Source organism: Octodon degus, unplaced genomic scaffold, assembly GCF_000260255.1.
Source record: "Octodon degus isolate 3935 unplaced genomic scaffold, OctDeg1.0 scaffold00214, whole genome shotgun sequence".
Taxonomy (NCBI): domain Eukaryota; kingdom Metazoa; phylum Chordata; class Mammalia; order Rodentia; family Octodontidae; genus Octodon; species Octodon degus.
Window position 1 is genome coordinate 2,044,669 of NW_004524790.1, and position 24,293 is coordinate 2,068,961.

At 52.7% G+C, this 24,293-nt stretch overlaps 1 protein-coding gene and 2 long non-coding RNA genes across 6 annotated transcripts in view; 2 read left to right on the top strand and 1 right to left on the bottom strand.

Annotated features, from left to right (window-relative positions):
- Insr (insulin receptor) overlaps positions 1–24,293 on the top strand; it is a 141,088-nt gene that overhangs the window by 49,814 nt on the left and 66,981 nt on the right. The gene's annotated exons all lie outside the window — the stretch shown is intronic.
- On the bottom strand, positions 8,424–9,613 carry LOC111813695. The gene is made up of 2 exons (XR_002818881.1): positions 9,362–9,613; positions 8,424–8,731 (listed from the first exon to the last, which is right to left on the bottom strand). It is a non-coding gene; the product is annotated as an uncharacterized LOC111813695 (long non-coding RNA).
- On the top strand, positions 11,148–11,962 carry LOC111813696. Its single transcript, XR_002818882.1, has 2 exons — positions 11,148–11,262; positions 11,730–11,962. It is a non-coding gene; the product is annotated as an uncharacterized LOC111813696 (long non-coding RNA).

Genomic DNA, 24,293 nt, shown 5'->3' on the forward strand with positions numbered 1-24,293 from the left:
AAAAAAAAAAAAAAAAAAAAAAGAGACTTAAAAAAATGTATGATATAGGGTCTCACTATGCAGCTTGTACTCGTAGTGAACCTGCTGCCTCAGCCTCTCCAGCTGAGCTTGAACCTGAGATTACAGGCATGCACTGCCATGCCTGGCTTCAGTGGCCAGCACAGTGTGTGATACGGAGGAATCCTTGTGTTTACCCGTCAGGTGCTTAGATGCCCGAGCTATCTCCCCAGCCTGATACTTGTTTTTTTGACACAAAGTCTAGCTATGGTGCTTTGAACTCACTGTGATCCTCCTACCTCAGCCTCCCTAGGGTTGCTATAACAGGCATTTGCCGCCACATCCAGATCTTTTTATTTTCTTAATGTAGTTTTATTTATTTTCGTTGCCTTGGCAATTGAATCCAGGGCCTGTCGCCTGCTAGACTAGGTCTTGCATCCAAGCCATGCTGCTCAGCGCCTGTGGTATGAGATCTGGGACAGGGTCGGAGCCTCGGTGGAGCCTTTGAGGAACAGCTGGGTTTTTCCTGGGGGCTGCAATGAATTTAATTAGCTTGAGCTCCTGGGTCTGAAAGCCTGCCTTGAGCTCTGGACCCAGGTACACAGACATTTGCAAAGGTTTGTTCTCTACAGCCCAAGAAATTCTCTATCCTGTGAAGGAGTTGGGGGTGGTGTTCTTTTTGCCTTTACCCAGAGGAGTCAGAGCTTAGGATGTTGAGGATGACGGTGGGAGGGGCAGAGAGGGTGGTCCATGACCTGGGCTGACGGGTCTGTGAAGGCCCAACAGCTGCAGGTGGAGCCTGGCTGTGCGCTTAGCCTGGGGCTAGGTTCAGGGGTCAGTGCACAGCTGCTGGGACAGATAGAGACCTCGCAGACTGAAGGCAGCCGGTGGATGCCTGCCTTGAGGAACCTCTGTGAAACATCTATTTCCAGAAGTACGTTAAAGAATGGACAAAGTCAGGCACGAGCTTCGATATCACCCAGTTCCTCCTCTGGTAACGGAAGCCCCGGATATAAGTAAGGAGTCAAAAACTGGTAACAGGAGACAGGGAGGTAGATCTTCTGCAAATGGGGAGGAGACCAGAGAGGGGAGAGGAGAGGAGGGGATGCAGGGAGGGTGAGGATGCGCTGTGGGCACGCACCAGCTCCCCCAGTGTATGTTACTATTATGGGCTGCAAGCACTGTGGAAAGCAAAACAAACAGGCAAATAAATAACCTGGATAGAAAGGCAAACCTTGTTTTTAGATTTGAAGATGTGAAAGTATTGTGGCATCTGGCACACAGATCCTGGCGATCTGAATCACCTGCTGCCTCCCTCTCTTTCTCTGGGAGGGACAGCGAAGGGCAGAAACCTCACACACAGCTCAGCTGGGAGGAGAAAGTGACTTCAGCCGGGTTGGTTGAGCCCGGTTGAGCGAGGCTTCTCCACCCGGTGCATTCGAACCCCAGCGTTTCCCTTCTCTTAGGAGCAGAAGTCTGCCTGCGTTTTCAGCAATGTAGTGCCATCTTCCTGAAGGACCGAGACCTGGCAGCCTACTCTGAACTCGGCGGCTTTTTCTTTCTTTTTTTTTGGTAGCCAGTGCTTAGACCTCGTGGGCTGTGACTTGGTGTCACGTTTCTCTGCTGTTTGCCCTGCATTTCTCCAGTGGTCAGCGGGTTGAGCGGCTCTTCTGTACTTCCTGGGCATTGGTTCTTTCTCTCCTGTGAGGCGTCCACTGAGTTCACTTGCCTGGTTTTTCACTGGGTGTTTTTTTTTTTTTTTTAATTTTGGGGGGTGGTTGTACGTCTTTTGAGCTCTTTATGTGTTCTAGATGTGAGTCCTCCGAAGAATGGCTGGCAAAGCAGTCTTCCCGCTCCAAAGGCCATGTCCTCCCTCTGGTGGTGGTGTCTTTGCTGTGCAGAAAAAGCCTTTTCAGGGGCTGGTGAGATGGCTCAGTGGTCTAAAGCACCTACTTACAACCAGCTAAACTAAGCAAAGCACAGGGACCGCGGTTCAATCCCCAGCACCACATGCCAGCCAGCCCCGCCCCCTGGTGGGCTGAGCTGGCCACACACACAAAATAAAGAAAGAAAGAAAAAGCCTTTTCATCTGATGTGGTTCCACATGGTGGGTCTTGGTACTGTCTCTCTGGTCGGAGAGTCCTTGCCTGCGCCTCGGTCCATCAACAGGTGAATGACAAAGCAGACTTGGTGCTCACACGCAGAGCAGCATGGCCCTGCCGTAAGGAAAGACAGACTCGCAGCCTCTCTAGGAAGGGCCATGCACCTTGAGGCCATGATGTTGGGTGAAATACATCAGACCACAGGCTTGAATATTGCTTGGCTTCTCTTCTGTGAGGAACCCAGACTGTAAACAAAGAGTAAAATGAAAGATGGATACCAGGAACTAAGGAGCTTGGTTGTTCTCAGGTGGGAAGAGGCCCGAGTGATGGAGGCAGGGAAAAGAGGGAGGAGGTGTATGGTGGCCAAGTAGTTACGTCTGCAAATGCAGGGCAACAAATAAATAAAAGTTAAAACAATGTTTTTCTTTGGTTTTGCTTTGTAGTTCTGGGCTGCGCATGCTCGGCATACACTCTGTCCTTGAGCCGCACCCTGGCCCTAGGCTACATGCACTTATATACTCGCCCCTGAGAGTTCTCTGGGGCCTTTTCCTTTGACTTTCTACTGTCCCTGGACAAGTTACGGTATTGTGATTATCACCATCACAATGGCGATGATCTGTTTTATTAATTTTTTTTTGTGGAGAAGGAATGGGTATGATGCCTTTCCATTTTTAAAAAAACTTTTATTTATTTGGTCCAGGGTCTCGCTATGCAGCTCAGACTTGCAGTGATCTTCCTGTCTCTGCCTCCCAGCCCTGGGATTACAGGCATGTGCCACCACGCCTGGTTATGGTGCCTGCCACAGCACACCTGGCGAGGGGCTGGCATGGTGTGTGGGTGGTACTGGGGATCGAACCTTGGTCCTTGCGCTTGCCAGGCAGGCGCTTAGACCATTGAGCGATCTCACCAGCCCTAAACATTGTGTGTGTGTGTGTGTGTGTGTGTGTGTGTGTGTAATATATGCGTGTGATACCTGTCAAATACATTCAAGGTGGGGAACTGTTGCACCCACATGTGCATTTTGAGTATTGGGTGTGGTGGTCCATGCCTCACTCGGGAGGCTGAGGCAAGAGGATCGAGGTCAGCCTGAGCTCCATAGAGAGACCCAGTCACAAAATGAAACAAAAATAAAACAAACTACGCCATGATCCTCCCTTTTCTCTAGTCTCTCCCCTCTGTAGATGGACTCCCCAGCTACTCAAAGTTTCCCTCCCTGTTTCCTGCCATCTGTGGTTTGCTTTGTTTTCTCAATTATTTACACACTGGGCTTCTCCTGTATGACCCACCCTGGGGTACCCCACGCGCTGTGGCTGCTGTATCTCTCCTAGCATCCTGGTCTTGAGGTGCATCCGGCACCCTTTGTCCCACTGTTTGCATAAAAGGCGTGACAGGACAAGAGTGCTGGGTTGGCAAGGGTGAGGGGTGTGGCCAGTTGGCGAGAGCAGAGCCACCAAGGAGCAGCAGTTGGGAGAGGGGCCCAGGAACACAGCAGGCTGGTACTTGGTGGCCGGCTGCAGCCCACCCACCTTGTGCGGTTGAACTCTAGCAAGCAATGCACAGTGCTGGGCCAAAACCAGGATTTGCAGAAGCCAGTTCAGAATCAGAAACGGTTTTTCCCTCCTTGCTCCGTGGCGAGAACATGTTACGGAGCCCCTTCTTCAGTTTTCTGGGGGGCGCAGGCTGTCAGAGCAAGTGGGCAGCTCCGAGTTTCTGGAGTCCTGCTCGAGGTCTGGCCAGCCAAGGGAGCTGGCTCCCAGTGCCCCAGCCAGGCCAGAGGCAGTCAGGGCTGCATTTTGGGCTGTAGGCACGCGCTCCTCTGGCCTGCACTTGGTGGGAAACACATTCCCTGGGTAGTGTGTGGGGTCACTGGGGTCCTGGGGTGTGAGGAGGGGCCTGCTGCGTGGCCACGAGGAGACTTGGTCTCTCCTTAGGGTGTGTGCCCGTGTGACAGGAGAGGGAGGTGCCCACAGCGCGCGCGAGAGTGCCGATGAGGGAGTGGTCATCCAGGTTTCCAAGTTACAGAGGAAGGATGGACCCCAGCTGGGCAGTCAGGGTGCTCTGTGCTGCAGTGCTCTGAGCATGCGCATTGCACTGAGTTGGGCCGCACCCCGCTCCTCTCCTGTCCCCGCAGCTAATTGACCTCTACCTCTCCAGGCCTGTCTTTTAGGCCCCTGTTCCCTCCCCCACCCCCTTTTGCTTCCCCAGTGCTGGGAATCAAACCCAAGGTCTTCACCCCAAGCTGCTACTCCTTCGGTCCTTTTAAAAAATTTAAGTTTTGTGATAAGGGTTAACTAAGTCACTAAGTTGCCCAGGCTGGGCTCACAGGTGCTGTCCGCCTGCCTCAGCCTCCTCAGGGTTTGGTGATCTGCGCGCATCCACCCTGCCTTTCGGCTTCCAATCAGGGCTTGCGCACTCGCTCATCCCCCACCTCCTAAGTACCCAAACTGTGCTAGGCTCTGGGAAAGCAGAACGGATCGGAGCTCTGACTGAGCCGCGTGCTGGTGAGCGCCACCGCACGCCTGCGGGGATGGCTGCAATTGTAAGATGCTCAGCATCGATGATGACGAGGGGGCGAGGGAGCCCGCGGGGGTATAAAACGTGTGACCACTAGGGAAACGCCATGGTGGAGCTAGACAGAAGTAAGCGTGGATCTTGCGCGTGGCCCAGCGATCTCTGGGTGCACGTCCGAAAGGATTAGAAACGGGGTCTTGAAGAGCTGTCTGAACGCTCGCGTTCAAAGCGGCGTTTTTCGCGGTGGCCAAGAGGTGGAAGCGGCCCCGTGTCCTTCCACAGAGGACAAGCGCGAGGTGGTCCGTCCGTGCAAGGGCTCACGTAGCCCTAGAAAGGCAGGAAATTCCGACAGATGGTGCGGTGTGGGTGAACCTTGTGTGCGTCAAGCGCAGGGAGGAGCATCACAGAGAGGTGTATCCTGCGTGAATCCCTGGATGAGTGCCCTGGAGCAGTTGGAGAGCCCTTAAGGTAAACAAAGCAAAATACAAAAGCCCTGCTAGCCTCCTTCTTCGTATCTTCTTAGAAAAGTTAGAGACGTCATATGATGGTGAACCCAGCACACTCATGTTTTGGACGCAGCCAGTATATCCCTCAACCCATGAATGGGCATAAAGAGCTTGGCATTCATCTGCTGCGGAGGCTGGAGTGGTGTGTAGGAACGTGGGTGTATTTTGGGGCCACAGTGTTAAGTGAAACACATTACACACACAGGCTGGAGTGTCATATAGTTTTGACAAAGCCAAGATAGGAATAAAGAGTAAAATGACAGTAGATGAAAAGTGGGGAGCTCGGTCTCTCGAAGGTGAAGCGGGTCAGAAGATGTGGACCCAGCACTCGGGAGGCTGAGACAAGAGGATGGATGCTAACCTGAGCTCCATAGAGAGACCCTGTCACAAAATGAAACAAAAATAAAACTAACTGCGCCGTGATCCTCCCTTCTTTCTAGTCTCTTGCCTCTCTAGATTGACTCCCCAGCTACGCAAAATTTCCCTCCCTGTTTCCTGCCCTCTGTGGTTGGCTTTGTTTTCTGTTATTTATGCACTGGACCTCTTCTGACGAGCCACCCTGGGGTACCCCACACGCTGTGGCTGTGGTATCTCTCGTAGCATCCTGGTCTTGAGGTGCATCCAGCACCCTTTGTCCCATTGTTTGCATACAAGGCAGAGCAGAACAAGAGGGAGGAGGAGAAAAGGGGAATAGAACAGGGAAGGGGGCTGTGCGGTGTGCACTGCCAACTCCTCACGGCGTGTAGATGCTATGCACTGCAAATGTGTTCTCCCAGAGCAAGAAGAAAAGCGGGATGCTTGGTACCAGCAGCCGGGGCTCGGGCTGGGGCTGGGCATTCAGTGCTTCACAGGGACAAAGGGTGGGTTCAGAGAGACGAGAACGTTCCAGAGAGGGCTGGGGTGTGGGCTGCACGGCCAGAGCGGCATGCTTGAATCATCATGCGCTCAGACACAGTGAAGGTGGTGCATTTCGGGTTGGGATATTGGACCTTGATTTAGAAAAGAAGTTGAAAAACGAGAATGAAAGAAGATGAGCGGTTGGCTCTGGGAGGGAGCTGGGATTTCATTCCAGGGTGTTGAGAGAGCCTTGGCAGACCTGCCAGCGTCTTGTCCTATTTGGAGAGCTGCGTGACTTCTTCACCCAGTGTCTGCGGCATCCGTGTGGTGGCTTTGACGTGGCAGGGAGTGGTGACACTCGGTGAGGGAAGGCATAGGAAAGTGGTTGGTGGGATTGAATTTGCACCCAGGACCTTTACAGAGATAATCAAGGTAAAATGAGGTCATTGGGGTGGACTCTAGCCCAGGATGAGGGAGGCTTTTAGAGAAAGGAGAAGTGTGGACATGGGGACATACACTCAAGAAGTATAAGGTGAAGCATACGGAAGGCAAAGAATTGGTATCTACAAACCAAAGAGAGAGAGCGGCGTGGAGCAGATTCTTCCTCACAGCCCTCTAGAAGAGGAACCAAGCCTGCCACCATCTTTGGTCCCAGGCTTCTGGTCTCCAGGACTTCATGAGAATCCATTTCTGTTGTAGCCACCTGTTCTGTGGGACTTGGTGAGCCTGCCTTTGCAAATGAACACAGGACTTTATATGATTGGGTCTGGAATTAAGACTTACATCTCCTAGAGCCTGGCATTTGGACCTAGGTTCCTGTCCACCTTCCGATATGTGAGTTCACCATTGCTTCTGTTCTAGAAAGTTCTTTTTCATTCCTTGTGTGGGAATCATCATTGCTTTTGTTTTTACATTGTTGCCTTGATACAGGGTCTCACTGTGAAGTTCAGACTCAGTGATCCTCCTGTCTTAGCCTCCCCAGTGCTGGGATTACAGGCATGTTCCACCACACTTGGTTTTGGGGCTGGCATGGCATGCAATACTGGGGATCAAGCCCGGGTCCTTGTGCTTGCCAGTTAGGCGCTTAGACTGCCGAGCCGTCTCCCAGCCCTCTGTGTTTTTATTGCTGTTGTTAATAGTTCTAGGCTTTTCATTTAGCATGGAGAATCAGATTTTTCTGAGAGGTGGAGATGTGGCAGGGTCCCTTGGACAGCCTGGTGGGTTGAATGATCACGTGGGGCCTGTAGGGTGTATTCACTCCACGGTTCTTTGGTATTGAGTGAGGTCCACTTCAGGGCCACTTGCTTTAAGCCACCTGCCTGTAGATGTCTTCTGGCTTTTATGCTGTGGTGATTGTAAAGGTATTCTCTGGAAAAATCTTTCCTTTCCATTTTTTCAAGGTGCCCTCGTTGTGTTTACTCTTACAAAAATTTGAAAAGGTAGCCAAGTGCCAAGAGAGAAACCAGAACAAAACAAAACAATGGGCGTAGAGCCCTGTGTGGGTTTTGTTATGGGGAGGGAAGTCCATGAGCTGAGCAGAGAGAAGCAATGCTGTGATACTGTTTATTTGTGTGACTTCACATCATGGTTTTCCTGTCTATTTTCCAAGCTATTCTGTTCCTATTCATAAGAGTGTTGCATGATTTTTTTTTCAGTCATAATCTGTCCATTTCTTGTGTGTATTGTTCTTAGGGTGGCTTGCTTCCTATTTATTTCTTCACCTCCCATTTCTGAGAGACCAGAGACCATTTCTGTCTACCTATCCATCTGTCCCTCTCTCTGACCCTCCTTTACCGATACATTCACCTTTACAGCTTACCCATCTACTCATTCAGCCACCAGTTCATCCATTCATCCATCTACCCACCTATCTATCTACCCATCCATTTGTCCATCCACCCACACATTCACCATTCACCCACCCACCCATCCACCCACCCACCCATCCATCTACCCCTCCACCCACCCATCCATCCATCCATCCATCCATCCATCCAACTATGTACCATCTATTCACCCCTCCACTCAAACACCCACCCACCCATCCTCCCACCCATCCAACCACCCCACCCACCCATCCATCCATCCATTCAACCATCTACCCCTCCACTCAACCACCCACCCACCCATCCAACCACCTACCCATGCATCCATCCATCCAGCCACCCACTATCCATCCACCCCTCCACCCACCCATCCACCCCTCCACTCACCCACCTACCCATACATCTATCCACGGACATGTCCACTCATCCATCTGCTCATTCACCCACTCTCCCATGACCCATCTATCAACTCATCTATTTGCCCACCATCCATCCATCCATCCATCCATCCATCCATCTGCCCCATCCCCACCCATCCACCCTCCTATGTGTTCACTCACTCATCCGCTCTACATCAGCACACTCATCCACACACCTATCTAGTACAAATGATTTTGTTTAAAACAAAACAAAACAACAAACCATTAAAATGGTTATTTTTCTGGAAGAGCAGACAGGGCTTTCATCTCTTCCCTTCTACCTTATTAAATATTAGTTCAGAAATCCATGGTGGGCTGAGCGGGTTCGCTCCCATTTTCAGGCTTGCTCACTGTAACATTTGCACATAAGGGGGCTTTGCTGCCCTTGCCAATAGCGATGCCGGTTGTTGCTGGTCATCTTGTCACAGCAGGAAGTTGTAGCATGATGATCGTGACCAGAGCCGAGTGTGGCCAGCAGGGGTGTGCGCATCTGCTCTGAGTGGAATGCTCCGATTGTTTCCCCACTGCTGAGCCTAATTAGATAATTATTAATAGTCTCCACCTTCCTATTTTTAGACTCCCTTTAGTAAACGGGGTGCGATCGTGAACTCCTGACCATCTCGTAGAGCCAAGAGCTGCAGATGACATTTGTCCATTTAGAAAGACAAGAGCTGGTGAGATAGCTCAGCAGACTAGGCCTTTGCTTAGGCAAGCGCAGGGACTGGGGATCAATTCCCGGCACCACATGCCAGGCCAGCCCCACCCCTAGGGGTGGTGACACACACCTGTAATTCCAGCCCTGTGGAGGTTGAAAACAAGAGAATCGCTGTGGGTTTGAGCTGCATGGTGAAACCCTGTACCAAATACATACATTAAAAAAAAAAAAATCTAAAAAAGACAGGGAATTCATTTGGTTAAGCTGTGAACTGTTAAAATGACCTTTTTAATTTTGTCTTTTAGAGACAGGGTCTCACTATGTAGCTCAGGCTGGGGTTGAGCTCACTTTGTAGCCCAGGCTGATCTCAAACTCACAATGATCCTCCTGCCTCAGCCTCCTGAGTGCTGGGATTACAGGAATGCACCATCATGTCAGGCTGCTAAAATGGCCTTTAAACCCCCTCAGCCCCCACAAGTAGAGTGAATATTGACTTATTGTCACCTACCAAATCTTGATGTTCATTCTAGGTTGGCTTCCGGGTGGGGGGCCTGGGGTACTGCTGGCCATCCTGTCCCCATGAAGTGTAGGCAGATTTCTAACCCATCCACGCAGCAGTTCTCAGAGGAAAGGGGCCTCTTCAGCAGGACCCTTGGGGACCCTTGGCGCTGTGTCTTATGTCCCCAGGCAGCCCACACTTGGGACAGTCTGGTCCAAAGTATCTGGCAGTTTCTCTGTTGGCAGTTTCTGTGTTGATTTATGAGGCTGAAGTGGATGTAACAGTCTCAGACTGGTGGCAACACAAAAACACCTCTCAGGGCACAGCGTAAGTCAGTGGTGATACACGGTGGTGTTCAGCAAAAACAAAAACAAAACAATTTGTCCTGCTGCTGTGGGCTTCCGCAACATGGGCTGCTTTCTCCATCCTGAACCCTGCTTGGCTCTGTGGAGAAACTGTTTGGTAACTCATGAGGCTATGTGCAATGTCTGCCGTCCTCTTGGTGAAAGGGGGGTTGTTCTCAGCTGCTGGACTCAGTACAGAATTCTAACACACTGCCGAAGATGCAAGTGGTTCATAGGCAAGAAAGTCAGTGTTTGCCAGGCATGGTGGCGCACGCCTGTCATCCCAGCACTCTGGGAAGCTGAGGCAGCCGGAGCCACTTAGCCAAGTTAGTGAAATCCTGTCTCAAAAGAAAAAAATAAGCGGACTGTGGATGTAGCTCAGTGTAGAGGCCCTAGGTTCCATGCCCTGAGGGATTGCCCAGTAGTAAATCGTGAATTCATTAATTGTTCATGGCAAGGCTGTGGGAAATACAGAAAGAAGTGTACGTGCTAGAAAACAAGCTGTTCTGGAAACATCCATGTTGACACCTCCAGAGCGGAAGTCACAGAGCATCCAAGGCTTAGTGTTGAGAGGAAAGGATTCCTTGTGGCCCCGTGGCTGGCGTTCCCTGTTTCATTGGTTTCCAAGGTAAGATTTGAATTGTTTACTAAAGGAAATTGGCGTAATAAGTCTCCTCTGGCACAGATTTTCAGAATCTGAGTGGAGCCCTTGGGATGTTGCTCAAGATTTGCAGAATGGGGAGGAGGGTGTGTGCATATGTGTGTGTGTGCATGTGTGTGCGTGCGTGCGTGCGTGTGTGTGTGTGTGCTGTGATAGCAGATTAAAGTCTTTTTTTATCATTAGCATTTTTTCAGTCTGTAAACCTGTTCAGAGTAGCTCTGTTTTATGTGTGTGGAGGTGCAATTGTGTGGTGTGCATTGTAATATTCAAGCCAGCAGTCTGAAGGGTAAAATACTGTCTCTCATTTTATTAGGGCAAGTTGGAGCTGTTAGCCAAGTTAGAGATGCGGTGATCTTAGCTTTGATAAAGGGAGAAGGACTTTGGGTACCAGGACAGGTGTCCCTGTGGACATGTATGATACCTGGGAGGGGGGCTGAGCAGCACCCCACTTCATGATTAGCCCCCCATTACTCCAGTCGTGGCAGCCCAAAATGTCTCTGGGTGTTGCCAAGCGTGCCCTGAGGTCCAGTGTTGCCTGGCTGAGGACCTTGCCCTGGGACGAAGGAGTGTGTGTAGGATGGGGTGCGAAGGAGTTAAGCTTGTGCCATCTCAAAACGCACCCCAGTGGTTGCTGGCATCACTTGCCTGTTGCTAGGACAACTACCCAGCACCCACAGCTTAAAGTGGGAAAGGTTTATTTATTCATTTATTTTTGTCTTTTTGAGACAGCTCAGGTTGACCTTGAGCTCGCTTCGTAGCTCAGGCTGGTCTCGAACTTGCGGCTATCCTCCTGACTCAGCCTCCTGAGTGCTGGGATGATAGGCATGAGCCACCACTCCTGAGTATGAAGTTAATTCTGGCTCACAGATTTTAGAGGATCCAGCGTGTAGTCAGCTGGCTTGAAGGTTCGAAGCTGGATGGAAGTATCTGGTGGAAGGGAACTGCTCAAAGTACTTGGCGAGAGGAGGAGGAGGAACAAGGATGGGGAGGGAGGGAGTGAAACACTTCCAGTCCTTGCTGCAGGGAGTGCCTCTTTCGAGAAGGCCCCGCCTGTCAGAGAAGACCCTCCCCCTTCCGGAGAAGGCTCCGCCTCTCAGCAACAAGTGGGTTCTAAGTGCTCAGAACCAGGCTCCTCTGAAAGCCCCTGAGACGGGCGAGGCTCCCAGAACACACTTTACTCTTGCATGGCTCCAGCTGCCCTTTCGTGCCCTGACACACATATTGGTTGTTTTTTTTTTTATTTTTTATTTTTGGTCTAAAATAAAAGCATCACTCTTCTCTCATTTCTTCACACTTGACTCTCTTACCGAGATCTCCACATGCACGTAAAATTCATTGACTCCTTTTTGTTTCTGTCTTTTAAAATTTTTAGGTTTTCTAGAGTGTGTTTGCGGTACGTCACGTGTGCCTTCCTCGGGATGAGCTGGTGCATGGACAGGACACCGCGTTGCTGCTTGTGTCACTCCTCCCAGCCCTTGTTCCCTCTGGCTCTCGCTTCCTTTCCCACTGGCAGAAGATCCAGGTCCCTGTTGCCTGTCATCGCCCTTTTAGTTTGCTCTTGTCTCATGTTTGCGTGTCTCACGTAAGAGGAACTGTGATAGTTGAGCCTTGGTGTCTGATTCATCGCACTTAGCATCGTGGTCGTCAGGTGCGTCTGCGTCCCGCATGTGACCCAGCTTCTCCTTGGAGGCCAAGGAGGCTCTCCTGTGTGCGGACACCATGTTTTCTGTATCTTTTTGTCAAGGAGCATATGGAGCTCCCCAAAGAGTCAAAGGCAGGCTTTGGGGACCCCTCGGCTACCAGGGTCCACTCTGAGGTGATGCTTGGCTCTGGTGAGCAGCAAAGTAGAAAGGAAGAGCCAGTTGTCAGGGTCTTGGCTTGGGCACTGCTGCCCACCACGAAAGCCACGTCCACGCCCGCAGGAAGGGAGAGTACCTGAGGATATTTGATCATCGTCATAGAGTCCTACTGGGTTAGGAAGTGGGGACACCATGGCCATGGATAGGTGGCCCGTCTGGAAGCTGTCCCCTAATTACTTGCGTAGTGGCACTGTCTCCTGGAGAAGCAGTGGATGTAGCTAAGATGCAGTTGGTGGTTTATGTGGCAGCCGAGCACACACGCGCCCTGAGCTGAGCTAGAGAAGGTGCCTGGGAAGGGACCAGCAGCATCTGCCCTGGAAGAAACCATCTGCTCCTCTCCATGGCCCTCGGTGACCTTCAGTGCCTTTGTGTGGCTCAGCCCTCCCTTGCTGTGTGACCATGTGCAGGCTGCTTGGCCTCTCTGTGCCTGCTTTTTCTAGTCTTCAGAATGGGAGTAATAGTTGAGCCTAGGATTGTGGGGAGGGATGACTGGTCAGGAGCCGGAACAGAGCTCGGTGCCCGCCCATCTGCCATCTTTTCCCAGCTGAAGCACGGTGTGGGGATAAAGTATTTAGCATCACCAGGGCCCTGCGGAACCCGCAGTGGCTTCCCTTCCTGTGGCAGTGTGTTCCTTTGCACACCTTTGTGTAGTAGGGGCTGCACCCTACACTCTCAGCCCAGGGATGTCCCCCAGGGTGTCCTCGGGGTTTGCTCTGGCTCCACACCCCTCACTTCTGTCTCAGCCCCTGGACAGCAGTGGGTGTCAGCGGCTGCTTGTCTAGGTGACAGGGAGGCTGGGTCCCCAGTGACAAGTTGGCTGGAATTTCAGGGTCACACTTGGTTGTGGCCAGCCCCACCCACATCCTTGAGTTCCAGCTCTGAGTCCCAGCTCTGAGTCCAAACAGCTGCGGATCAAAATATGCAGAAATAAATTTGTGTTCAGCCAGGCATGGGGGTGTGTGCCGGGAGTCCCAGTTACTCAGTAGGCTGAGGCAGGAGGGCTCCAGTTCAAGGCCAGCCTGGGCAACTTAGTGTGACCTTGTCTCAAAATTGGGGTGGGGAGGGAAGGGGCCTTACATGGAGCACTTGCCTGGGATGCCTGAGGCCCTGAGCAGAACAGAACAGAGCAGAGCCAAAACAAAACAGCCACAGGACCACTACAGACCTTTTTTGTATCATTCTTTCCTAAGTAATACAAAACAAGGTAAACCAATACAGCTGCTGGGCGTGGTGGCTCATGCCTGCAGTCCTAGCAACTGCTGTGAGGCTGAGGCAGGATGGTCACAAGTTTGAACTGGCCTTTAGGCAACTTGGCAAGAGCCTCTCTGAAGATAAAAAACAGCAGAGGGCTGGGGTTGCAGCCTGTGCGTCTGTCCTCTGCTGGCCAGCTCAGCTGGGGAGCTGTTTCAGTTCTCACCAGGATTCCCTAACAGGGCAGGCCCTGGAGGTTTGAACCCACATGAGCACGGAGGGGAAGCCAACACGGGGAGCAGCAGGTTTGGGAATTTCTAGCAGACCAGCGCTTCTCTAAGTGCAGCTGTGGGCTTGCAGCAGTTGGGACACAGGCTGTGTTCTTCGGGGACCCAGAGTCTGGGCGGCCCGTGGTCTGTTTTGATAGAGATTCTTTCCCCTAGATATAGACGGTGACACAAGGCAATAAAAACGGGGCACTGTGACCTGTCCTGGTGTCCTCTCTGGAAACATGTGACAACCTAGAGGAGGCCTGGGCAGGCCTGCACTGACCCAGGGGTCATGCAAATGGGCGTAGACTCTGGGACACAAGCTCTCCACTTCGAATCCTGGCTCCACCGTTTCTGCGCTGTGCAAATTTGGGTGTTGACTGACCAACCTTTCTATTTTTTCTTCTCTAGAAACAGAAGCAGTCCAGCCTAGTGGTTTATGCCACTCGTCCCAGCTCCTGAGGAGGCTGAGGCAGGAGGATCACTTTTTTTTTTTTTTTTTGCGGAACCTAGGATTGAACCTGGCAGGCCCTTGCGCTTGCCAGGGAAGCACTTATTCCACTGAGCCATCTCCCCAGCCCCATGGAGGATCAATTTTGGGGCCAGGAGTTTAAAGACCAACCTGGGCAACACAGCAAGCCACTGGCTCACAAAACAGAACAAAGCACAGCTGGGTGGAGGTTCACGCCTGTGTTACCAGCACCGAGGGAGGCTGAGGCAGGAGGATCATTGCAAATTTTAGTTCACAAACTGCAAGTTTGGGCAACTTAGCAGCGAGTGGAAACAGAAAAAAGAATAAGAGGTGAAAGGGTAACTCCGTGGTGAGCGATCCTAGGTGTGATCCTGAGCATGTCATTGAGTGGGGTCACGAATCCGTGACTTCCGATCTCACAAGGTTCCTGGTCCTCATTTATGGGTCCCAGCCAGGGTGGGTATAGGGTCCCTAAAGTGCATACTGACATCTTGCATGTGGATGGCCAGCGGCCAGAGTGCCCACCTGGGTGGGTCAGCAGGCGAGGAATAGCCTGGCCCAGGTCGGTCACCTGCCCCATCGTGACCTTGGAACGGCTTTTCACTTTTCACTTCAGGGCTAATAACTTGCTCCCTCCGGTCAGGCGGTAGGCGGGCAGGCGGGCAGGCGGGCAGGCGGGCAGGCGGGTAGGCGGGCAGGCGGTGAGTCTAGAGGTTTCGGTTGCCTCTGGTCCTTTGGTTTATTTATTCAGCATATGTTTAAGGAGGGAGGCCCAGGGGGAAAACAGGAACCAGGCTTCTTGGGCCCAGCTGCAAGTCCACAAAAAAGCATCAGAAAGAAACACGTTGTCACCCCAGAGGAGTAAGGAAGTCGCCACGTGTCTCTCTCTCCCTCTCCCCCTCCCCTCTCCTCCCCCTCTTCTTCTCCCTCTTGCAAAGGGTTCAGCTCATGCTGCTCTGCTTCCAAAACCAGAGGGAACTTGCCCACCTCTGATGAGAGAGCTTGCCCATCTGGTGAGGGAGCTGCCAAGTGGTTGTTCTCCAAGGGCGCGTGCTCCTCAGGGGTCCGTGTGTAGAATTCCTTCCTAGCCAGCGGCGTCTGGTTTTAGAAGTTCAAGCATTGGTGTACCCCGAGTGGCTTTCATTCCTCCTCACTCCTTTCCATGTGTGGTCCGGCCCGTCTGCACCACACGATGGTCTCCTTCCTCCCATGGGCTCGTGTAGGTGTGGAACACATCTTCGTTCTTTTTGTAGTGCTTTCCTCGTCCTCCAACTCTCGTCCCCTTCCCTTTTGCAAAAGGCCTCCCTCCTTGTTTCCTGGCACATGCCTTGGATTCCGCTCTGTACTTGTCTTCTGGGTCTCTCATGGAAGAGGAAGCACACAGCACTTAAGTCTGCGTGTCTGATTCACTTCACTTTGCGTTATGGTCTCAGCATACATCTCTGTTCCTGCACACGATTGAGGTTGATCCTTGAGGGCAGAGGAGTGCTTTCCTGTGGCAGCATTTCCCTCATCCACCACCCCCTCCTGCAGGGTGGCTCCCCAAAGCGTATTAATGATGACCGTGCAAGGATGGGCTGAGGTCCAGCCTGCTCAAGGCCCCGGGCTCCAGGGTGGAGTTTATCATTGGACAGAGCCTGGTTCTTTTGGTTCGACCTGGGATCCATTCTCTGCATCCCTGCCTGACTGTGGACACTGAAGGCCTCACCCTGTTCCCCACGGCTGGCTGGACTCTGCCTCTGCAGCATGGCCTGGCAGGAGGGGGTGTCCTGGTGTTCTCTCGTCTCTCACGTGCTATCCCTGTGGCCACGGGCACACACACAGCTGTCAGAGACACACAGACGCAGCAGGAAGTTCCTGGGAGACAAGAGGTGCTGGAAGCAGCTAAGAATACCCCATAGTGTGGGCGTTCAACAATCAGTGCACCAGAGCCCAGTTCCTGGCTGGAGATTGGCTCCACCCAACAGTGTCCTTGGTGTGTGACCTTCAGCCCCATGCTGTTGCCATGTTCCTCCATTACCAAAACAACACAATGGGTAGGAGCATCCACACATGGCCGGAAGGACGGCCCACGAAGCTCCTGGTGCGCCATGCCTGGTTGGTGCGATCAACTGCTTCTTATTTCAGGGAAGCAATTTTGGCCACGCTCGGGGAGTCAGTCAGTGCATCCCCACTGGTGGACAGCCGTCCCCACCAGAACCTTCTGATCTCCCTAGACTGCACATGCACCCCCGCGAAACACGACTTCCCTGCCCTTTCTGTCTCTGGGACCCGATGGCTGTAGAGATCCCTGAGGTCAGTGTGTGCCCTCTTCGTCAAGTGGGCGTTACTCAGCGTTCTGTCCACACGTGCAACTGAGGACTCCCTTTCCTTTTCGGAGGCTGAGTCAGTCGTCTTCCACATCGGGGAGGGACTGTCGTGTTGATCATTTCTGCATCACCGAGGTCCCTTGAGACCTAAATGCCAGTGTCGCCGGCACGTCTTGCACACTCGTGTCCAGGCTGCAGTAGCTGGAGAATTTTCCATCGTGCGTAAGCAGAGCAGGAGCCTCGCTGCCCCCATTGCTGAGCACCCTGAGAAAGGTGACACCAGCTGACCTGGGGGAGCAGCAGGGCAGAGGGCAGTGGAGCCAGCTCCAAAACTGTCAGGCAAGGCACCTCTGCTCCTGCTCCCGCCTTCGGTTCCCCTTCTTCTGTCTGCAGTTTGTCGGTGCATTTGGGGGGTTCCTAATGTCGCTCTTCTTTGGGGGTCATTTTAGCAGCCCGTGCACTAGGCTGTGAGTCTACACTCGAGTACAGACTGTGTGCGGCTTCTGCCAAGATCGCCCCTTCTGAGGTGCTCCCAGTCTGGGCCAAGGAAGATCCTGAGCAAGGGAATGCACCCTGAGAGTAGCACAAGGGATATGTTTTGCAGACTTCCCTGGGGTGGGATCTTGCAGGGCCTGTGGAAGGAAAAGCACGCTAAAACCTGGCTGACACGGAGCCTGTGGCTGGCCTGGGGTTATCTTATGCTTTAAGAATAAAAGCACAGATGCTGGGGGTGGAGGGAATGGCGGAGAAGCAAATGCCACTGGCTCTGTGGCTGTGCCCTCTGCTGGGTACCCCGAGGTCAGTGCCCGCGGGTGAACTCTACTGCAGAGCTGCTGGCAACATGGGGTGTGTTCGTGTGTGTGTGTGTGTGTGTGTGTGTGTGTGTGCATGCACGCACAGCTGCGTATGTGTGTGCATGCACACATGTGCACCAGTTGTGAGTTGAGCAAGGATTTCATTGCTTCGGGATCAGAGATGACTAAAATCTGCTCTGTGACTTCAGGGAAGCCCAGGTGTGCGGAGCCCTGGACCACAAAGTCCATACATAAGGGACAGAGTGATAGACAGGTAGATGGGCCCACGAACTCTGCCTGCCAGGACGCCTTCCACTGTCCTGATGCCCTGGCTTTGCCAAGAGGCACCCTCAGGCGATGGTCCTCACCCAGGCATAACTCCAGAGAGGGCTGGGGTGTGTCCAGCTGTCCCTGCAGGAGGGCTCTTCTGGGATGTGGCGGATGGGGCCCAGGGATGCAGCCCCAACCCCTCCGACGCCCAGGGCAGTCCCCAGCCCCTGTGCGGCTCCAGGTGTCTGCAGCACTGAAGTCCAGGCACCCACTCCTAGCACAGTGCTGCTGGAACAGGACCCATGCCATAGCTTTGCCAGACCGAGCCTGCAACTTGGACAGCCGGGGCGCTGCGGCTCACGTCCCTGTCCGGCCCCAGACAGACTCGAGCTCCCTGCAGAGCTCTTTGTGGCAGGAGCAGTGCGCGTTTCCCCAGCTCGAAGTGCTGACCCCGTCAGCTCTGGGCAGGGTGCGGTGGGGGTGAGGACAGCTTTCTGTCCTGTGGCCACAGCCCTGTGGCTTTCTGCCTGTGGGAGAGGCGACACCTGCTCCTCTCTTCACCCTGACCCCATGGCCAAGCAGCTGTGCGTGTTTTGGTTCATCAGAGGTCACCAGATTGGGCAGTTGGCTTTTGTTGTTAGTCAATTTAATTTGTTACTCATAATAAAATCCGGAACTTACCTGGCCCCAAAGCCCCAGGTGGTTAAGAATGTTCACAGGAGTGCGAGTGCTGCTCAGTGCCGGCTCCTGCAGGAAAGCAGAGGAAGGCACAAAATCCTCACCAGGAAAGGGGCGCCTAGAGCATTGAGTCACCTCTTAAAAACTGAGTTGAGCTTGTTGCTCAGTAAACCAATAAACATTTGCCAAAGAGCCAGTTGTTCCAGAATTACCTGGGAGTATCAAAAGCAGTTGGACCACTCCAGGTGTGGTGGCACACCCTCACAATCACAACCAGGAGGCCGAGGCAGGAGGACTGCTGCAAGATCAAGGCCAGCCTGGGTTTCATAATGGGTCTGTGAGTTTGCAACCAGCCTGGGCTATGAAGTGAGCTCGAGGCCAGCCTGAACCGCATAGTGAGACCCTGTCTCGAAAAAAATGAACAAACAGAACATCAAGAGTCAAAAACTACCCATTTCTGGCTCTTTAGATTTTATCAGTCTTCTCAATTTGTGTGTATTTGAGGCGGGCTAGGTCTCTCCTGTGAGCTTACTTGTGGCAAGTAGAGCCTTCTATTTATTTCCTGTTGGCTTTTGACAGCTTGAATGAAGTGGTGGCATCACGGGGTCCATCTGCATTGTAGGAGGTTTCAGCATTCTCTTCATTTTTCACATCTGAGTAATATTCCGCTGTGTGGATGGACCACCCTTGTTTTTTCATGTGTCCTCTCTCTTTTACAGGAGAGGTAATATTCTCACTATAGTAAAAACAAGCAAACGAAACAACCAGTAGCTTACAAGGCCAAGGAAGGAAGACCCTTCCGTTCGTCCTCCCCTCCAAGACACCCAGGCCTGGAGTTGTCTGTGCCTCCTGTCGAGGTACAGTTAGATACTGTGCTGTGTCCCTTCCTCATCTGAACACCAATACACTCTCCTCACTGCTCTCCTCCTTGGTTGTAATCCCTTCCTAATACTTCTTGCAAATCATTTTCAATCTCTGTTCTTCTATGGCTCCATTCAGTTTGCGGTTCATTTATCCGGTCCCCAAGCCGTGGGCCTTGCTATTCACAGCAAAGTGACGTCAGCCCCTGTGCTTCAGGAGGTGTTGGCAGCTGCCTGAATGCCGAGCCAAGCCCAGACTTTGCCCTGGCAGCAGAATCGGGTGGACGAAGCCCCTTGTGCTCCAACGGGCCTTGTTTTGGGTTATTCATACCCTCATGCGGATCCGTAGGAGGTGGGAGGTGGGACTTCTCTGGCATTGATCCCAGTGTTTGTATGGGTGTGACAGCAGGGGCTGGACCTGGGTTGCTGGGGGCTGCCCGGGCCCTCGTGAAACTGTGCGTGTCCGCTCTGTGTTTAGATGAACAGTAAACCTTTTAAGGTGCTTATGTTTTGGAATAGTTATGTATTTCTTTTCTCTTGCTTTTTTTTTTTTTAATTGAGGGTCTTACTCTGTATTTCAGGCTGGTCTTGAATTTGCTGTGCAGATTGGGCTGATCCTGAACTTGGGGAGATCTTACTGCCTCAGCCTCTAGAGTGTTTTTTTTTTTCCCCTTTGTTGTTCACCCTCACCTCTGCCTCCCTCTCTCGCTCTTTCCTTCCTTCTTGCCTTCTGTGTTACCAGGGACTGAACACAGCCTTTCAGTACAGAGTTACATCCTCAGCCCTTTTTCAAATTTAGGGATTCCCTCAGTCACTCAATTCCCAGTGCACCTGCCACAGCCTCCCAGAGTGCTGGGATTACAGACACGGACCACCACGGGGCAAATCGCTTCCTTACCCCTGCCCCCATAAAAGACATATTGCTTTTAGTCCTCCAAGCACTGCCCCTTAGAACACACTTATTCCCACATTCTTGCCACTTTCTTCTTTTATGAAAAGCTAAAACAAGTCTCTTAGCCACTGAATCTACGCCAATCTGTCTCAGATTTCCATCCTGGTTTGTGACACCGCCCCTCGCCGTGCGCATGCGCGTGAGATCGCATTTCCCTGGAGTGAGGCGGGCGCTTCCTTCTTGATCCTCACAGCCGCTGGGTGGCAGGCGACGAATGCCTGGTCCAGCCTTAGTTTCACCACTTTTGCACTGAAGTGTGCGGCCCAGGCTTGCCCTGAGCTGCAGGGACTCTCAGCTGGATCGAATTTGTGAAGATGTGGGTTTGTGTTGCGCTCTGGAGCCTGGAGGGGGGACTAGAACCCCACGACTGCTGCATTTTATTTTGGAAGATGTGGCATCCAGGAAGCACAAAGGGACAGGCAGGATCATTCCAGGAAGGAACAGAGTCCTGTGGCAAGATGCAGGGGTGAGGATTCCTTCTGATGGAGAACTGGGGAGCCCCTGACGGCTGGCGCTGCAGCGGAGACCAGCAGCGTGATGGGAACGCAGCTGCGCGGGGAGCCGGGGGCAGAATGATTTCAAGGTAGGAGTGGCTGAGCGTGCAAAGGCCCTGGGGTGGAGTTTCGGGACAGCAGAATTCCAGTTTAGGCAGCAGAATTCCATCCTCTTGTTACTTTGTGGGCAGAATTTAAGAAAGCTGGTGGGTAGGGTGGTCGTGCCCATTCCTGATGCTTTTTTGTCTTGCATCTGGCATAGACACGAGTAATACCGATTTCGACCTCAGTACGCATAGCTGCGAAGGTGGGAGAGGTCTGCCAAGCCGCCCGCTAGCAGGTGTTGTGGGGATTAAAGTGATGCGTTGGTGAGCGTCTGACGTGTTACCCAGCTCAGAGGAAGGCTCCAGCATAGCCAGCTTCTGCCCTCTTAAATTATAGCTCTAAGCTGGTTGTGGGGGCGCATTCCTGGGATCCCAGAGCTCTAGGAGCTCTAGGAGGCTGAGGCAGGAGGCTCGCCACATCAAGTCCAGTCTGATCAACTTAGCAAGATCTGGCTAAGGAAGGAAGAAAGAAAAGAAGAAAGAAAGAAAGAGAAAGGCTGGGGATGTAGCTCAGCACAGATACGGGTTCAACCCCAGTACAAAAAACCATTCACTTTACCTACAGAGCCACTTCAACTGGAGCTTTAGCAGCTCCAGAAAGTAGGTGGCCGCCTGAGTCCATTGTATGAGCAATTCAGAGAAGTTGAGATACTTGGTCCAGGCATCCTAGCGGCGGAAAGCCGCCAGGGCCTCTGAGCTTGGCTTGGAACCTCTAACCCACCAGGTGGGGCATGAAGTAGGACCCGCCCTGTTGCAGCGGTCTTCTCCGGTCCAGGCACCGTTGGCCCGTTGATCCCGCCTCTCTCGCCCGCCCGTTTCCAGGGACCCCTGACTGCTAGTTTCTCCCATGCTGAGAATTGTTCTGGGAAGCCGGCGGAGGTTATGAGGCTGTGTGTGTGTGTGTGTGTGTGTGTGTGTGTGTGTGTGGTGTAAGGTGCACGTTTTCTAAAGTAAAGTTTCTATTTGGATGCCGGTTGTTTAATTTTCCGAAGCTCTCGTATTTTTAGCATTGGGTTGTCAGGGAAAGTGTTACATTTTATCTTTTCGTGTTGTGGGCTCTAGGACGGAAGGCGGTGGGGGGGGGGGTCCAGTGATCTCCAGGGAAACAGGAAGTGGGGCTGGCGGGCGGAGAGCACCGTGGATTTCAAATGTGAGAACCCAGAAGCACCTTTTGATCTTTGGACTTCAAAAGGAAGGCGGAAGGTGAAAGGGAAGCTGGTGGTTCCTTCTCCACCTCCTGCACAGAAGAGTCACATGAGACGAGGCTGGGAGCACCCGTGACCTGACCCAAGAAGCTGAAGTTCTGAAGTTTGTGGTGATTTTCTGGGAGCTCTGAGGCCAGGAAGGGACCTGGGAGGGGTTCTGCACTTGAAATCCCTTCCCGTGTGAGTCTGAGGCCAAGTTCTCCTCAGGGCTCCTTCCTCAGGCAGGGTGTGGGGACGCAAGGGGCCAACGTAGAGCAGGGCCTTCCTTCTCTGCGTGAGAGTTTCCAGCGTCCCAGCTGCCTCGCTGCGTGGCCAGTCCCTGTGCGTGCCAGTGGCCTCAGCTATGCCCTGGGCTTTGGGTCTGGCGTATTTTTTGCCAATTTCCCGTTCAACATTCCCAACTTTCCTCACATCCCCCAAACACAGGCCTAGGGGAGGAATGTGTCCAGTAGCCCTTAAATGATGCTTTTCTTAGGAAGCTATTACATCTTGATTTTCTTGAGAGGAAATTGAAGCATTTTGTGTCTTCCCCTTCAAGGCGGACTGTTTTGCCTCTTAGTGTGAGCCCACTGGCGAGATTCCCAAGTGGCCTCCAGAGGCACAGAGGTGTTACCCGGAAGTGTGGTTATTTTATGATATACTAGGGCTTTATTGGAGAGTACTTTGTTATTTTTAGATCCCTTGACAGATGTTTTGGGCTGTTCATCTTAGGAAGAGGTGAGTGCCGCGGAGGCTCATGGGAAAGTGGGGAAGTTGTGGAGGCTCATGGGAAAGTGGGGAGGCCACGGAGGCACATGGGAAATTGGGGAAGGCGCGGAAGTTCATGAGAAAATGGGGTGGACACGGAGGCTCATGGAAAAGTGGGGAGGCTGTGGGCTGGGGTCTGAGTGGACACCCAAAGGAGTCTGGCTGTGACCTCAGTGGGATCCTGGAGGGCAGGGACTACCCTGATCATTTCAGCCTGTGTGCCTGGCCTGGGCCCACCGGCCACAGAGCAAGTATCCATTTGCGTTTGCAGGATTGAATACAATTGGTTGTTAAGACAGATATCTAGGATCAGTTGCCAGTTTAGGTCACCAGAAAGGCCAACACTGCATCTTGTGTGTGGACCACTGGGGAGTGACCCACAAAAGTGAGGACAAATGGTTTCCCCGAGAATGTGTTACCTGCAAGGAAACTGGTGTTGCCCCATGCATGCTTGAAATGTGGTCACCTGAGCTGACAACCCAGCCCTCCCCTCCTCCTGGGTGGCAGGAGGATGTTAGCACTAGTCCAAGAAGGACGCGAGGCTGGGAGATGAGGTATCAGGATCTCTTGCAGTGGGAAGGACACTTTTGAAAATCTCTCGGGCCCGGCTGCATCATTCCATTTAATCTGATGCTTAGATCATGCCAAGAAACCGTTACAGTGCACCTAAGCCCCCTTGGAGACCGAGGCACAGAAAGACGGGTTCATGATTCCTGTGACGAGGAAGTGGACACGTGTCCGTTCCAGACCCAGGTCTACCCTGGCCTGGCATCCCTGGACCTACACTGGGTATTGTATCTGTGGTTTACCGATCTGATAAAAACTTGGGAAGCGTGACTTGCCTCGTGTTGCATTTCCCTGAGCTCATCTTCCTTCCAGCCTCCGCCTGTGCCTGGCTGCCGAGGAGGCAGGTGTGGCTGAGCATCGACCTGTCTGTTAGCAGGGCTGCATAAAGATGGGGAGCTGGTGGGGGAGAGGAGGCCAAAAGGGAAGGCTCAGTAGGGTTGGCTCTGTGACAGTTGCACCAGACAAAGTAACACTTGGGCTCTGATGGCATTAAATTCCTGCCCAGGAAATTCACAAGGCAGCCCTAGGTGCAGTTCCTGGTCAGCTGGTCACAATTTGTAACTAAATATTCTTGGGCTCCAAGGACAGGATGCTGCCTCCCCATCCCCAGCTGAGGCCGCGCCCACCACTTGGTCCAATGCAGAGCTGTCATCGGAGGTCCTGGGTGATGGGGGGAGCAAGGGCTCCTCGTTTTGCTGCCTAATAATAAACTTTAATGTGGAAACTAGCAGCACTGCAGTATGGTTGTCCCAGCAAGCCAGACAGGTTGCCTGTAAAGGTGGAAAGGGTTTCTGGGTGCAGAGAGCAACGTACCCATGAAGAAATGCCGACAGCGGAGCGAAGGTGCGGGGTTGGCCACACTGTTGGGGGAAGCACAGGTGCCCTGGGGTTGTAGTGTGTGTGTTAGAGGCGCCTTTTTACCAGCCAGCTTTTGTGCCATCAGGGGACTTTGTCTGGGTGCCCAGTGCTTTCGGTCTTTCTTAATGTTGGTGTGGTTGGATTTTCCTTTCTGCATTTTCTCAGTGGGTGCAGTGGGACCTCAGTAACCAGTGCTGTCCTCCCAGGAGCCAGAGGCGAAGGCGGGAGACACTTGTTTTCTAATAACAGTGCTCGAAGGGTACACAGGGCAAGGGCTGGCTGCAGGGGACAAGTAGCGGCCGGCTCC